Below are 15657 nucleotides of genomic sequence, written 5' to 3'. Positions count from 1 at the left end.
CCACCATACTGCTATCTCTCCCCCATCTGTCCATCCCACCATACTGCCATCTCTCCCTCATCTCTCCCTACATCTGTCCATCCCACCATACTGCCATCTCTCCCCCCATCTGTCCTTCCCACCATACTGCCATCTCTCTCTCATCTCTCCCTCCATCTGTCCGTCCCACCATACTGCCATCTCTCCCTACATCTCTCCCTACATCCCTCCCTCCATCCATCCCTCCCTCCATCTCTCCCTACATCCCTTCCTCCATCTCTCCCTCCATCCATCCCTCCCTCCATCTCTCCCTCCATCCATCCCTCCCTCCATCTCTCCCTCCATCCATCCCTCTCTCCATCTCTCCCTACATCCCTCCCTCCATCTCTCCCTACATCCCTCCCTCCATCTCTCCCTACATCCCTCCCTCCATCTGTCCATCCCACCATACTGCCATCTCTCCCTACATCTCTCCCTCCATCTCTCCCTACATCCCTCCCTCCATCTCTCCCTACATCTCTCCCTCCATTTCTCCCTACATCCCTCCCTCCATCTCTCCCTCCATCTCTCCCTCCCTCCATCTCTCCCTCCATCTCTCCCTCCCTCCATCTCTCCCTTCATCTCTCCCTCCATCCATCCATCCCTCCCTCCATCTCTCCCTCCATCTCTCCCTACATCCCTCCCTCCATCTCTCCCTCCATCCCTCCCTCCATCTCTCCCTACATCCCTCCCTCCATCTCTCCCTCCATCTCTCCCTACATCCCTCCCTCCATCTCTCCCTACATCCCTCCCTCCATCTCTCCCCACATCCCTCCCTCCATCTGTCCATCCCACCATACTGCCATCTCTCCCTACATCCCTCCCTCCATCTCTCCCTCCCTCCATCCCTCCCTACATCTCTCCCTACATCCCTCCCTCCATCTCTCCCTCCATCCCTCCCTCCATCTCTCCCTACATCCCTCCCTCCATCTCTCCCTACATCCATCCCTCCCTCCATCTCTCCCCACATCCCTCCCTCCATCTGTCCATCCCACCATACTGCCATCTCTCCCTACATCACTCCCTCCATCTCTCCATCCATTGAGCATCTCCATGATATCAGGGTCTTCTGTGTGATGTTCTGTATGTGCTGATATTGTATATATCATATTAATTAATATAGATTAACACACACATATACACTACATGACCAAAAGTATGTGGACACCTGCTCATCGAACATCTCATTCCAAAATCATGGTCATTAATATGGAGTTGTTGCTATAACAGCCTCCACTCTTCTGGGAAGGCTTTCCACTAGATGTTGGAACATTGCTGCTATAACAGCCTCCTCTCTTCTGGGAAGGCTTTCCACTAGATGTTGGAACATTGCTGCTATAACAGCCTCCACTCTTCTGGGAAGGCTTTCCACTAGATGTTGGAACATTGCTGCTATAACAGCCTCCACTCTTCTGGGAAGGCTTTCCACTAGATGTTGGAACATTGCTGAGGAGACTTGCTTCCATTCAGCCTCAAGAGCATTAGTGAGGTCGGGCACTGATGTTGGGCGATTAGGCTCTCAGTCAGGGTTCCAATTCATCCCAAAGGTGGTCAATGGAGTTGAGGTCAGGGCTCTATTCTGGCCAGTCAAGTTCTTCCACATTGATCTCGACAAACCTTTTCTGTATGGACCTCACATTCTGGACGGTGGCATTGTCACGCTGAGACAGGAAAGGGCCTTCCCCAAACTGTTGCCACAAAGTTGGAAGCACAGAATCATCTGGAATGTCATTGTATGCTGTAGCATTCAGATTTCCCTTCACTGGAACTAAGGGGCCTGAACAATGAAAAACAGCCCCAGACCATTTTTCCTCCTCCACCAAACTTTACAGTTGCCACTATGCATTGGGGCAGGTAGCGTTCTCCTGTCATCCGCCAAACCCAGATTTGTCCGTCGGACTGCCAGATGGTGAAGCGTGATTCATCACTCCAGAGAACGTGTTTCCACTGCTCCAGAGGCCAATGCTGGCGAGCTTTACACCACTCCAGCTGATGCTTAGCATTGCGCATGGTGATTTTATGCTTGTGTGCGGCTGCTCGGCCATGGAAACCCATTTCATGAAGCTCCCGACGAACAGTTATTGTGCTGAAGTTGCTTCCATAGACAGTTTGTTTGTAATTTTTACGCGCTTCAGCGCTCAACGGTCCCGTTCTGTGAGCTTGTGTGGCCTACCACTTTGCAGCTGTGCCGTTGTTGCTCCTAGACTTCCACTTCATAATAACAGCACTTATAGTGGACCAGAGTAGCTCTAACAGGGCAGAAATTTGACGAACTGACTTGTTGGAAAGGTGGCATCCTATGACGGTGCCACATTGAAAGTCATTGAGCTCTTCAGTACAGGCCATTCTACTGCCAATGTTTGTCTATGGAGATTACATGGCTGTGTGCTCGATTGTATACACCCGTCAGTGACAAGTGTGGCTGAAATAGCCGAATACACTCATTTGAAATGGTGTCCACATACTTTTGTATATATAGTGTGTGTATATTTGTATTGAATCCATTTTAGAATGAGGCTGTAACGTAACAAAATGGTGAAAAAGTCAAGGGGTCTGAATTCTTTCTGAAGACACTGTATAAATGTCCCACTGTCCTGCCAGACATACAGCACTTCCATCCCATCTACACCCATCCCATCTACACCCATCCCATCTACACCCTATCCCCTACACCCATCCCATCTACACCCTATCCCCTACACCCATCCCATCTACACCCTAGCCCCTACACCCATCCCATCTACACACTAGCCCCTACACCCATCCCATCTACACCCATCCCATCTACACCCTAGCCCCATACACCCATCCCATCTACACCCTAGCACCTACACCCATCCCATCTACACCCTATCCCCTACACCCATCCCATCTACACCCTAGCCCCTACACCCATCCCATCTACACACTAGCCCCTACACCCATCCCATCTACACCCATCCCATCTACACCCTAGCCCCTACACCCATCCCATCTACACCCTATCCCCTACACCCATCCCATCTACACCCATCCCATCTACACCCTAGCCCCGACACCCATCCCATCTACACCCATCCCATCTACACCCTATCCCCAACACCCATCCCATCTACTCCCATCCCATCTACACCCATCCCATCTACACCCTAGCCCCTACAACCATCCCATCTACTCCCTAGCCCTACACCCTATCCCCTACACCCATCCCATCCCATCTATACCCTAGCCCCTACTCCCATCCCATCTACACCCTATCCCCTACACCCTATCCCCTACACCCATCCCATCCCATCTACACCCTAGCCCCTACACCCTATCCCCTACAACCTAGCCCCAAGCCCCTACACCCATCCCATCTACACCCTAGCCCCTACACCCTAGCCCCTACACCCTAGCCCTGACACCCTGGCCCCAAGCCCCTACACCCATCCCATCTAGACCCTAGCCCCTACACCCTAGCCCCTACACCCTAGCCCTGACACCCTGGCCCCAAGCCCCTACACCCATCCCATCTACACCCTAGCCCCTACACCCTAGCCCCTACACCCTAGCCCCTACTACCTAGCCCCTACTCCCTAGCCCCTACTCCCTAGCCCCTACACCCTACACCCTAGCCCCTACACCCTATCCCCTACACCCTAGCCACTACACCCTAGCCCCGACACCCTAGCCCCTACACCCCAGCCCCTGCACCCTAGCCCTTACTCCCTTGCCTAGCCCCTACACCCTAGCCCCTACACCCTAGCCCTTACTCCCTAGCCCCTACTCTCTAGCCCCTACTCTCTAGCCCCTACTCCCTAGCCCCTACTGCCTAACCCTTACTCCCTAGCCCCTACTCTGTAGCCCCTACATCCTAGCCCCTACACCCTAGCCCCTACCCTCTAGCCCCTACTTTCTAGCCCCTACTCTGTAGCCCCTACATCCTAGCCCCTACTGCCTAACCCTTACTCCCTAGCCCCTACTCTGTAGCCCCTACATCCTACATCGTAGCCCCTACACCCTAGCCCCTACACCATAGTTCTTACTCCCTAGCCCCTACATCCTAGCCCCTACATCCTTGACCCTACTCCCTAGCCCTTACTCCCTAGCCCCTACTCTGTGGCCCTTACTCCCTAGCCTAGCCCCTACTCTGTAGCCCCTAATCCCTAGCCCCTAATCCCAGCCCCTACTCTGTAGCCCTTACTCTGTAGCCCCTACACCCTAGCCCCTACACCCTAGCCCCTACTCCCTAGCCCCTACTCCCTAGCCCCTACACCTTAGCCCCTACACCCTAGCCCCTACTCCCTAGCCCCTACTCCCTAGCCCCTTCACCCTAGACCCTACTCCCTAGCCCCTACTCTCTAGCCCCTACTCCCTAGCCCCTACTCCCTAGCCCCTACACCCTAGCCTCTACTATCTAGCCCCTACTCCCTAGCCCCTACTCCCTAGCCCCTACTCCCTAGCCCCTACACCCCTCACTCCCCATCCCATTGAGCACCTCTTGTTGACAGGACAGTGCATGGATATATTTTTGTTCTGAATGTTGTCGTACTTCTGTCGTTTGTCTCAGAGTCACTAACATCTCTCACTAAAAGGGGAACTCCAGAGATGGCACCCTATTCCCTATATAGTGCACTACTTTAGTCCAGAGCCCTATGGCACCCTATTCCCTATATAGTGCACTACTTTAGACCAGAGCCCTATGGCACCCTATTCCCTATTTAGTGGTCTAAAGTAGTGCACTATATAGGGAATAGGGTGCCATAGGGCTCTGGTCTAAAGTAGTGCACTATATAGGGAATAGGGTGCCATAGGGCCCTGGTCTAAAGTAGTGCACTATATAGGGAATAGGGTGCCATAGGGCCCTGGTCTAAAGTAGTGCACTATATAGGGAATAGGGTGCCATAGGGCTCTGGACTAAAGTAGTGCACTATATAGGAAATAGGGTGCCATAGGGCTCTGGTCTAAAGTAGTGCACTATATAGGAAATAGGGTGCCATTTGAGATGCTATCTTGGTCAGTTAAAGGGGAGGGGCTTATGAAGAGGAGGAGGACCTAGAAGTTCTGAGACATAATGGTGTCATTCCAGGCTGACTACATTCCAGGCTGACTACGTTCCAGGCTGACTACATTCCAGGCTGACTACGTTCCAGGCTGACTACATTCCAGGCTGACTACATTCCAGGCTGACTACGTTCCAGGCTGACTACATTCCAGGCTGACTACATTCCAGGCTGACTACGTTCCAGGCTGACTACATTCCAGGCTGACTACATTCCAGGCTGACTACATTCCAGGCTGACTACATTCCAGGCTGACTACATTCCAGGCTGACTATGTTCCAGGCTGACTATGTTCCAGGCTGACTACATTCCAGGCTGACTACATTCCAGGCTGACTACATTGCAGGCTGACTACGTTCCAGGCTGACTACATTCCAGGCTGACTACATTCCAGGCTGACTACATTCCAGGCTGACTACGTTCCAGGCTGACTACGTTCCAGGCTCACTACGTTCCAGGCTGACTACGTTCCAGGCTGACTACGTTCCAGGCTGACTACGTTCCAGGCTGACTACGTTCCAGGCTGACTACATTCCAGGCTGACTACATTCCAGGCTGACTACATTGCAGGCTGACTACGTTCCAGGCTGACTATGTTCCAGGCTGACTACATTCCAGGCTGACTACATTCCAGGCTGACTACATTCCAGGCTGACTACGTTCCAGGCTGACTACATTCCAGGCTGACTACATTCCAGGCTGACTACATTCCAGGCTGACTATGTTCCAGGCTGACTATGTTCCAGGCTGACTACATTCCAGGCTGACTACATTCCAGGCTGACTACATTCCAGGCTGACTACGTTCCAGGCTGACTACATTCCAGGCTGACTACATTCCAGGCTGACTACGTTCCAGGCTGACTACGTTCCAGGCTGACTACGTTCCAGGCTGACTACGTTCCAGGCTGACTACATTCCAGGCTGACTACATTGCAGGCTGACTAGTATTTGCACCCTTTCTAATGTTCTCTACTTTTGCATATTTTTGATCGACGGGGCTGCAGTGGAGCAGGTTGAGAGCTTCAAGTTCCTTGGCGTCCACTTCACCAACAAACTAACATGGTCCAAGGACACCAAGACAGTCGTGAAGAGGGCACGACAAAACTTATTCCCCCTCAGGAGACTGAAAAGATTTGGCATGGGTCCTCAGATCCTCAAAAGGTTCTACACCTGCACCATCGAGAGCATCCTGACTGGTTGCATCACTGCCTGGTATGGCAACTGCTCGGCCTCCGACCGCAAGACACTATAGAGGGTAGTGTGTACGGCCCAGTACATCACTGGGCGAAGCTTCCTGCCATCCAGGACTTCTATACCAGGCGGTGTCAGAGGAAGGCCCTAAAAATTGTCAAAAGACTCCAGCCACCCGAGTCATAGACTGTTCTCTCTGCTACCGCACAGCAAGCGGTACCGGAGCGCCAAGTCTAGGTCCAAGAGGCTTTCCCTCTCCTATAGTTCCCCCCTCCAATGTTTCCCTCTCCTATAGTTCCCCCCTCCAATGTTTCCCTCTCCTATAGTTCCCCCCTCCAATGTCCCCCCTCCTCTAGTTCCCCCCTCCAATGTCCCCCCTCCTCTAGTTCCCCCCTCCAATGTCCCCCCTCCTCTAGTTCCCCCCTCCAATGTCCCCCCTCCTATAGTTCCCCCCTCCAATGTTTCCCTCTCCTATAGTTCCCCCCTCCAATGTTTCCCTCTCCTCTAGTTCCCCCTCCAATGTCCCCCCTCCTCTAGTTCCCCCTCCAATGTCCCCCCTCCTCTAGTTCCCCCTCCAATGTTTCCCTCCTCTAGTTCCCCCCTCCAATGTCCCCCTCCTATAGTTCCCCCCTCCAATGTCCCCCTCCTCTAGTTCCCCCCTCCAATGTTTCCCTCTCCTATAGTTCCCCCCTCCAATGTCCCCCTCCTCTAGTTCCCCCCTCCAAGGTTTCCCCCTCCTCTAGTTCCCCCCTCCAATGTTTCCCTCTCCTATAGTTCCCCCTCCAATGTCCCCCCTCCTCTAGTTCCCCCCTCCAATGTTTCCCTCTCCTATAGTCCCTCCCTCCAATGTCCCCCCTCCTCTAGTTCCCCCCTCCAATGTCCCCCTCCTCTAGTTCCCCCCTCCAATGTCCCCCCTCCTCTAGTTCCCCCCTCCAATGTCCCCCCTCCTATAGTTCCCCCCTCCAATGTTTCCCTCTCCTATAGTTCCCCCCTCCAATGTTTCCCTCTCCTCTAGTTCCCCCTCCAATGTCCCCCTCCTCTAGTTCCCCCTCCAATGTCCCCCCTCCTCTAGTTCCCCCTCCAATGTTTCCCTCCTCTAGTTCCCCCCTCCAATGTCCCCCTCCTATAGTTCCCCCTCCAATGTCCCCCCTCCTCTAGTTCCCCCCTCCAATGTTTCCCTCTCCTATAGTTCCCCCTCCAATGTCCCCCCTCCTCTAGTTCCCCCCTCCAAGGTTTCCCCCTCCTCTAGTTCCCCCCTCCAATGTTTCCCTCTCCTATAGTTCCCCCTCCAATGTCCCCCCCTCCTCTAGTTCCCCCCTCCAATGTTTCCCTCTCCTATAGTTCCCCCCTCCAATGTCCCCCCTCCTCTAGTTCCCCCCTCCAATGTTTCCCCCTCCTATAGTCCCTCCCTCCAATGTCCCCCCCTCCTATAGTTCCCCCCTTCAAGGTTTCCCCCCTCCTCTAGTTCCCCCCTCCAATGTTTCCCTCTCCTATAGTTCCCCCTCCAATGTCCCCCCTCCTATAGTTCCCCCCTCCAAAGCTTGGCACACTTCCTACGGTCGTTGTCCTGTTGGATGGTGAACATCAGTAGGGGCTAGGCAGTAGGGGCTAGAGAGTAGGGGGTAGGGTGTAGGGGCTAGGGAGTAGGGGCTAGAGAGTAGGGGCTAGGGTGTAGGGGCTAGGGAGTAGGGGCTAGGGAGCAGGGGCTATAGAGTAGGGGCTATAGAGTAGGGGATAGGGAGTAGGGGCTAGGGAGTAGGGGCTAGGGTGTAGGGGCTAGGGTGTAGGGGCTAGGGTGTAGGGGCTAGGGAGTAAGGGCTAGGGTGCAGGGGCTAGGGTGTAGAGGCTAGGGTGTAGGGGCTAGGCTAGGGAGTAAGGGCTAGGGTGCAGGGGCTAGGGTGTAGGGGCTAGGCTAGGGAGTAAGGGCTTCAAAGAAGGAGCTAGGGAGTAAGGCTAGGGAGTAAGGGCTAGAGAGTAGGGGCTAGGGAGTAAGGGCTAGGGAGTAGGTGCTAGGGAGTAAGGGCTAGGGAGTAGGGGCTAGGGTGTAGGGGCTAGGGAGTAAGGGCTAGGGTGTAGGGGCTAGGGTGTAGGGTCTAGGCTAGGGAGTAAGGGCTAGAGAGTAGGGGCTAGGGAGTAGGGGCTAGGGAGTAGGGGCTAGGGTGTAGGGGCTAGGGAGTAAGGGCTAGGGTGTAGGGGCTAGGGTGTAGGGGCTAGGCTAGGGAGTATGGGCTAGGGTGCAGGGGCTAGGGTGTAGGGGCTAGGCTAGGGAGTAAGGGCTACAAAGTAGGGGCTAGGGAGTAGGGGCTAGGGAGTAGGGGCTAGGGTGTAGGGGCTAGGCTAGGGAGTAAGGGCTAGGGAGCAGGGGCTAGGGTGTAGGGGCTAGGGTGTAGGGGCTAGGGTGTAAGGGATAGGGAGTAGTGGCTAGGGGCTAGAGAGTAAGGGCTAGGGAGAAGGAGATAGGGGCTAGGGTGTAGATGGGATGGGAGTAGGGGATAGGGTGTAGATGGGATGGGGTGTAGATGGGATGGGAGTAGGGGATAGGGTGTAGATGGGATGGGAGTAGAGGCTAGGGTGTAGATGGGATGGGAGTAGGGGATAGGGTGTAGATGGGATGGGTTAGGGGATAGGGTGTAGATGGGATGGGTGTAGGTGATAGGGTGTAGATGGGATGGGTGTAGGGGCTAGGGTGTAGATGGGATGGGTGTAGGGGCTAGGGTGTAGATGGGATGGGTGTAGGGGCTAGGGGCTAGATGGGATGGGTGTAGGGGCTAGGGTGTAGATGGGATGGGTGTAGGGGATAGGGTGTGGATGGGATGGGATGGGTGTAGATGGGATGGGAGTAGGGGCTAGGGTGTAGATGGGATGGGTGTAGGGGCTAGGGTGTAGATGGGATGGGTGTAGGGGATAGGGTGTAGATGGGATGGGTGTAGATGGGATGGGTGTAGATGGGATGGAAGTGCTGTATGTCTGGCAGGACAGTGGGACATTTATACAATGTCTTCAGAAAGAATTCAGACCCCTTGACTTTTTCACCATTTTGTTACGTTACAGCCTCATTCTAAAATGGTTTCAATACAAATATACACTATATATACAAAAGTATGTGGACACCATTTCAAATTAGTGTATTCGGCTATTTCAGCCACACTTGTCACTGACGGGTGTATACAATCGAGCACACAGCCATGTAATCTCCATAGACAAACATTGGCAGTAGAATGGCCTGTACTGAAGAGCTCAATGACTTTCAATGTGGCACCGTCATAGGATACCACCTTTCCAACAAGTCAGTTCGTCAAATGTCTGCCCTGTTAGAGCTATTCTGGTCTACTATAAGTGCTGTTATTATGAAGTGGAAAAGTCTAGGAGCAACAACGGCTCAGCTGCGAAGTGGTATGCCACACAAGCTCATAGAACGGGACCATTGAGCGCTGAAGTGTTTATAAATTACAAACAAACTGTCTCTGGAAGCAACTTCAGCACAATAACTGTTCGTCGGGAGCTTCATGAAATCGGTTTCCATGGCAGAGCAGCCGCACACAAGCCTAAGATCACCATGAGCAATCCCTAGCGTCGGCTGCAGTGGTGTAAAGCTCATTGGACTGTGGAGCAGTGGAAACGCGTTCTCTGGAATGATGAATCACGCTTCACCATCTGGCAGTCCGACGGACAAATCTGGGTTTGGCGGATGACAGGAGAACGTTACCTGCCCGAATGCATAGAGCCAACTGTAAAGTTTGGTGGAGGAGGAATAATGGTCTGGGGCTGTTTTTCATGGTTCGGGCCCCTTAGTTCCAGTGAAGGGAAATCTGAACGCTACAGCATACAATGACATTCCAGATGATTCTGTGCTTCCAACTTTGTGACAACAGTTTGGGGAAGGCCCTTTCCTGTCTCAGCATGACAATGCCCTCGTCCACAATGTGAGGTCCATACAGAAATGGTTTGTCGAGATCAATGTTGAAGAACTTGACTGGCCAGAATAGAGCCCTGACCTCAACCTCATCAAACACCTTTGGGATGAATTGGAACACCGGCTGTGAGCCTAATCGCCCAACATCAGTGCCCGACCTCACTAATGCTCTGGTGGCTGAATGGTCCCCGTAGCAATGTTCCAACATCTAGTGGAAAGCCTTCCCAGAAGAGTGGAGGCTGTTATAGCAGCAAAGGGGGGGGACCAACTCCATATTAATGACTTCCCAGAAGAGTGGAGGCTGTTATAGCAGCAAAGGGGGGGACCAACTCCATATTAATGACTTCCCAGAAGAGTGGAGGCTGTTGTTGCAGCAAAGGGGGGACCAACTCCATATTAATGCCTTCCCAGAAGAGTGGAGGCTGTTATAGCAGCAAAGGGGGGGACCAACTCCATATTAATGACTTCCCAGAAGAGTGGAGGCTGTTATAGCAGCAAAGGGGGGGACCAACTCCATATTAATGACCATGATTTTGGAATGAGATGTTCAACGAGCAGGTGTCCACATACTTTTGGTCATGTAGTGATATCTACATCAGCTACCTCGTACAAGGACTCAGTACTGCTACCCCGTGTATATTGCCAAGTTATCGTTACTCATTGTGTATTTATTCCTTGTGTTTTTCTGTTATTTCTCTATTTCTTCTCTTTACCGTAAGTAAGCGTTTCACTGTGACAAATAAAATGTGATTATCGTACTAGCATGAGTCGGCCACAAGATGGAGACAGAGTCTTATTGTTAAGCAGCTCTCCCACGTTTAAAAAAAAAAAACGAGGCAAGTCAGTTAAGAACAAATTCTTATTTACGACGGCCAACCAAAAGGCAAAAGGCGTGCGATTAAAAATAAACACAACACACATCGAGACAAGAGAGACAACACTACATAAAAAGAGACCTAAGACAACAACATGGCAGCAACACAACATGACAACAACATGGTAGCAACACAACATGACAACAACATGGTAGAAACACAACATGGCAGCTGCACAACATTGTAGCAGCGCAAAACATGGTACAAACATTATTAAGCGCAGACAACAGCACACAGGGCAAGAAGGTAGAGACAACAACACATCATGCAAAGTGACTGGAAGGAGATGCAGAAAAAATACTCAAAATGGACAGTTTTATCTCGTCATTCAAAGACTCAATCAAATCAAACTTTATTTGCCACATGCGTCGAATACAACAAGTGTAGACTTCACCGTGAAATGCTTACTTACAAGCCTTTAACCAACAGTGCAGTTTAAGAAGAAAAACATATTTACCAAGTAGGCTAAAATAAAAAGTAATAATAAAAAGTAACACAATAACGAGGCTATATACAGGGTATTACGGTACAGAGTCAATGTGGAGGCTATATACAGGGTATTACGGTACTGAGTCAATGTGGAGGCTATATACAGGGTATTACGGTACAGAGTCAATGTGGAGGCTATATACAGGGTATTACGGTACTGAGTCAATGTGGAGGCTATATACAGGGTATTACGGTACAGAGTCAATGTGGAGGCTATATACAGGGTATTACGGTACAGAGTCAATGTGGAGGCTATATACAGGGTATTACGGTACAGAGTCAATGTGGAGGCTATATACAGGGTATTACGGTACTGAGTCAATGTGGAGGCTATATACAGGGTATTACGGTACTGAGTCAATGTGGAGGCTATATACAGGGTATTACGGTACTGAGTCAATGTGGAGGCTATATACAGGGTATTACGGTACAGAGTCAATGTGGAGGCTATATACAGGGGGTACCGGTACAGAGTCAATGTGGAGGCTATATACAGGGGGTACCGGTACAGAGTCAATGTGGAGGCTATATACAGGGGGTACCGGTACAGAGTCAGTGTGGAGGCTATATACAGGGGGCACCGGTACAGAGTCAATGTGGAGACTATATACAGGGGGGTACCGGTACCGAGTCAATGTGCAGGGGTACAGGCTAGTTGAGGTAATCTGTACATTGCCCCCCATCTATCTTCAGAGTTCGTTCTGTTAGGTGACCTAAACTGGGATATGCTTAACACCCCAGCAGTCCAACAATCTAAGCTAGATGCCCTCAATCTCACACGAATTATCAAGGAAACCACCAGGTACAACCCTAAATCCGTAAACATGGGCACCCTCATAGATATCATCCTGACCAACTTGCCCTCCAAATACACCTCTGCTGTTTTCAATCAGGATCTCAGCGATCACTGCCTCATTGCCTGCATCCGCGGTCAAACGACCACCATCTTAAATAAGCATGCCCCTTTCAAAAAATGTAGAACTAAGAACAGATATAGCCCTTGGTTCACTCCAGACCTGACTGCCCATGACCAGCACAAAAACATCCTGTGGCGGACTGTAATAGCATCGAATAGCCCCCGATACGAAACTGTTCAGGGAAGTCAGGAACCAATACACGCAGTCAGTTAGGAAAGCAAAGGCTAGCTTTTTCAAACAGAAATTTGCATCCTGTAGATCTAACTCCAAAAAGTTTTGGGACACTGTAAAGTCCATGGAGAACAAGAGCAACACGGTCATCACCGATAAATCCATGAAGTGGAACATGATATAAGCATTTCTCTACGGCTGGCCATGCTTTCCTCCTGGCTACCCCAACCCCGGCCAAAAGCTCCGCACCCCCCGCAGCTACTTGCCCGAGCCTTCCCAGCTTCTCCTTCACCCAAATCCAGATCGCAGATGTTCTGAAAGAGCTGCAAAACTTGGACCCGTACAAATCAGCTGGGCTAGACAATCTGGACCCTCTCTTTCTAGAATTATCCACCGCCATTGTTGCAACCCCTATTATCAGTCTGTTCAAACTCTCTTTCATATCGTCCGAGATCCCTAAAGATTGGAAAGCTGCCGCGGTCATCCCCCTCTTCAAAGGGGGTGACACTCTAGACCCAAACTGTTACAGACCTATATCCATCCTGCCCTGCCTTTCTAAAGTCTTTGAAAGCCAAGTTAATAAACAGATCACTGACCATTTCGAATCCCACCGTACCTTCTCCACTGCACAATCCGGTTTCCAATCTGGTCACGGGTGCACCTCATCCACGCTTAAGGTGCTAAACGATATCATAACCGCCATCGATAAAAGACAGTACTGTGCAGCCGTCTTCATCGACCTGGCCAAGGCTTTCGACTCTGTCAATCACCGCATTCTTATCGGCAGACTCAATAGCCTTAGTTTCTCAAATGACTGCCTCGCCTGGTTCACCAACTACTTCGCAGATAGAGTTCAGTGTCAAATCGGAGGGCCTGTTGTCCGGACCTCTGGCAGTCTCTATGGGGGTGCCACAGGGTTCAATTCTCAGGCCGACTCTTTTCTCTGTATATATCAACGATGTCGCTCTTGCTGCTGGTGATTCTCTGATCCACCTCTACGCAGACGACACCATTCTGTATACATCTGGCCCTTCTTTGGACACTGTGTTAACTAACCTCCAAACGAGCTTCAATGCCATACAACACTCCTTCCGTGGCCTCCAACTGCTCTTAAATGCTAACAAAACCAAATGCCTGCTTTTCAACCGTTCGCTGCCCGCGTCCGCCCGCCCGACTAGCATCACTACTCTGGACGGTTCTGACCTAGAATACGTGGACAACTACAAATACCTAGGTGTCTGGCTAGACTGGCTAGACTGTAAACTCTCCTTCCAGACTCATATCAAACATCTCCAATCCAAAATCAAATCTAGAATCGGCTTTCTATTTCGCAACAAAGCCTCCTTCACTTACGCCGCCAAACATATCCTCGTAAAACTGACCATCCTACCGATCCTCCACTTAGGCGATGTCATCTACAAAATAGCCTCCAACACTCTACTCAGTAAATTGGATGTAGTCTATCACAGTACCATCCGTTATGTTACCAAAGCGCCTTATACCACCCACCACTGTGACCTGTATGCTCTCGTCGGCTGGCCTTCGCTAGATATTCATCGCCAGACCCACTGGCTCCAGGTCATCTATAAGTCTATGCTAGGTAAAGCTCCGCCTTATCTCAGCTCACTGGTCACGATAACAACACCAACCGTAGCACGCGCTCCAGCAGGTATATCTCACTGGTCATCCCCAAAGCCAACACCTCCTTTGGCCGCCTTTCCTTCCAGTTCTCTGCTGCCAGTGACTGGAACAAATTGCAAAAATCGCTGAAGCTGGAGACTTATATTTCCCTCACTAACTTTAAACATCAGCTATCTGAGCAGCTAACCGATTGCTGCAGCTAACCGATTGCTGCAGCTGTACATAGTCCATCTGTAAATAGCCCACCCTATCTACCTACCTCATCCCCATATTGTTTTTATTTACTTTGCTGCTCTTTTGCACACCAGTATCACTACTCACACACCATCATCTGCTCATCATCATCTGCTCATCTATCACTCCAGTATTAATCTGCTAAATTGTAATTACTTTGCTACTATGGCCTATTTATTCCCTTACCTCATGCCATTTGCACACACTGTATATAGATTTTCTTTTTTTTCTATTGTGTTATTGACTGTACGCTTGTTTATTCCATGTGTAACTCTGTGTTAGTGTTTCTGTCGCACTGCTTTGCTTTATCTTGGCCAGGTCGCAGTTGTAAATGAGAACTTGTTCTCAACTGTCCTAACTGGTTAAATAAAGGACTTGTTCTCAACTAGCCACCTGGTGAAAAAATAAAAAAATAAAAAAATAAACATGTATGTCGGGGCGAAGTGACTATGCATGTAACAAACAGACAGCGAGTAGCAGCAGTGTACAAGGGGGGATCAATGTAAATTGTCCGGTGTCGATTTTTATGAATTGTTCAGCAGTCTAATGGCTTGGGGGTAGAAGCTGTTGAGGAGCATTTTGGTCCTAGACTTGGTGCTCCGCTACTGCTTGCTGTACGGTAGCAGAGAAAATAGTCTATAACTTGGGTGACTGGAGTCTCTGACAATTTTATGGGCTTTCCTCTGACACGCCTATTATATAGGTCCTGGATGGCAGGAAGCTTGGCCCCAGTGATGTATTGGGCCATACGCACTACCCTCTGTAGTGCCTTACGGTCAGATGCCGAGCAGTTGACATACCAGGCGGTGATGCAACTGGTCAGGATGCTCTCGATGGTGCAGCTGTAGAACCTTTTGAGGATCTGGGGGCCCATTCCAAATCTTTTCAGTCTTCTGTGGGGGAAAAGGTTTTGTAGAGCCCTCTTCATGACTGTCTTGGTATGTTTGGATCATGATATTACGTTTGTGATGTGGACGCCAAGGAACTCGAAACTCTCGATCCGCTCCACTACAGGCCCGTCTATGTTAATGGGGGCCTGTTAGGCCCGCCTTTTCCTGTAGTCCACAATCAGCTCCTTTGTCTTGCTCACATTGAGGGAGAGGTTGTTGTCCTGGCACCACACTGCCAGGTCTCTGACCTCCTCCCTATAGGCCGTCTTAACGTTGTCGGTGATCAAGCCTA

The sequence above is a fragment of the Salmo salar genome, chromosome ssa04, assembly GCF_905237065.1.
Source record: "Salmo salar chromosome ssa04, Ssal_v3.1, whole genome shotgun sequence".
Lineage (NCBI taxonomy): Eukaryota > Metazoa > Chordata > Actinopteri > Salmoniformes > Salmonidae > Salmo > Salmo salar.
This window is presented reverse-complemented; position numbering follows the sequence as displayed.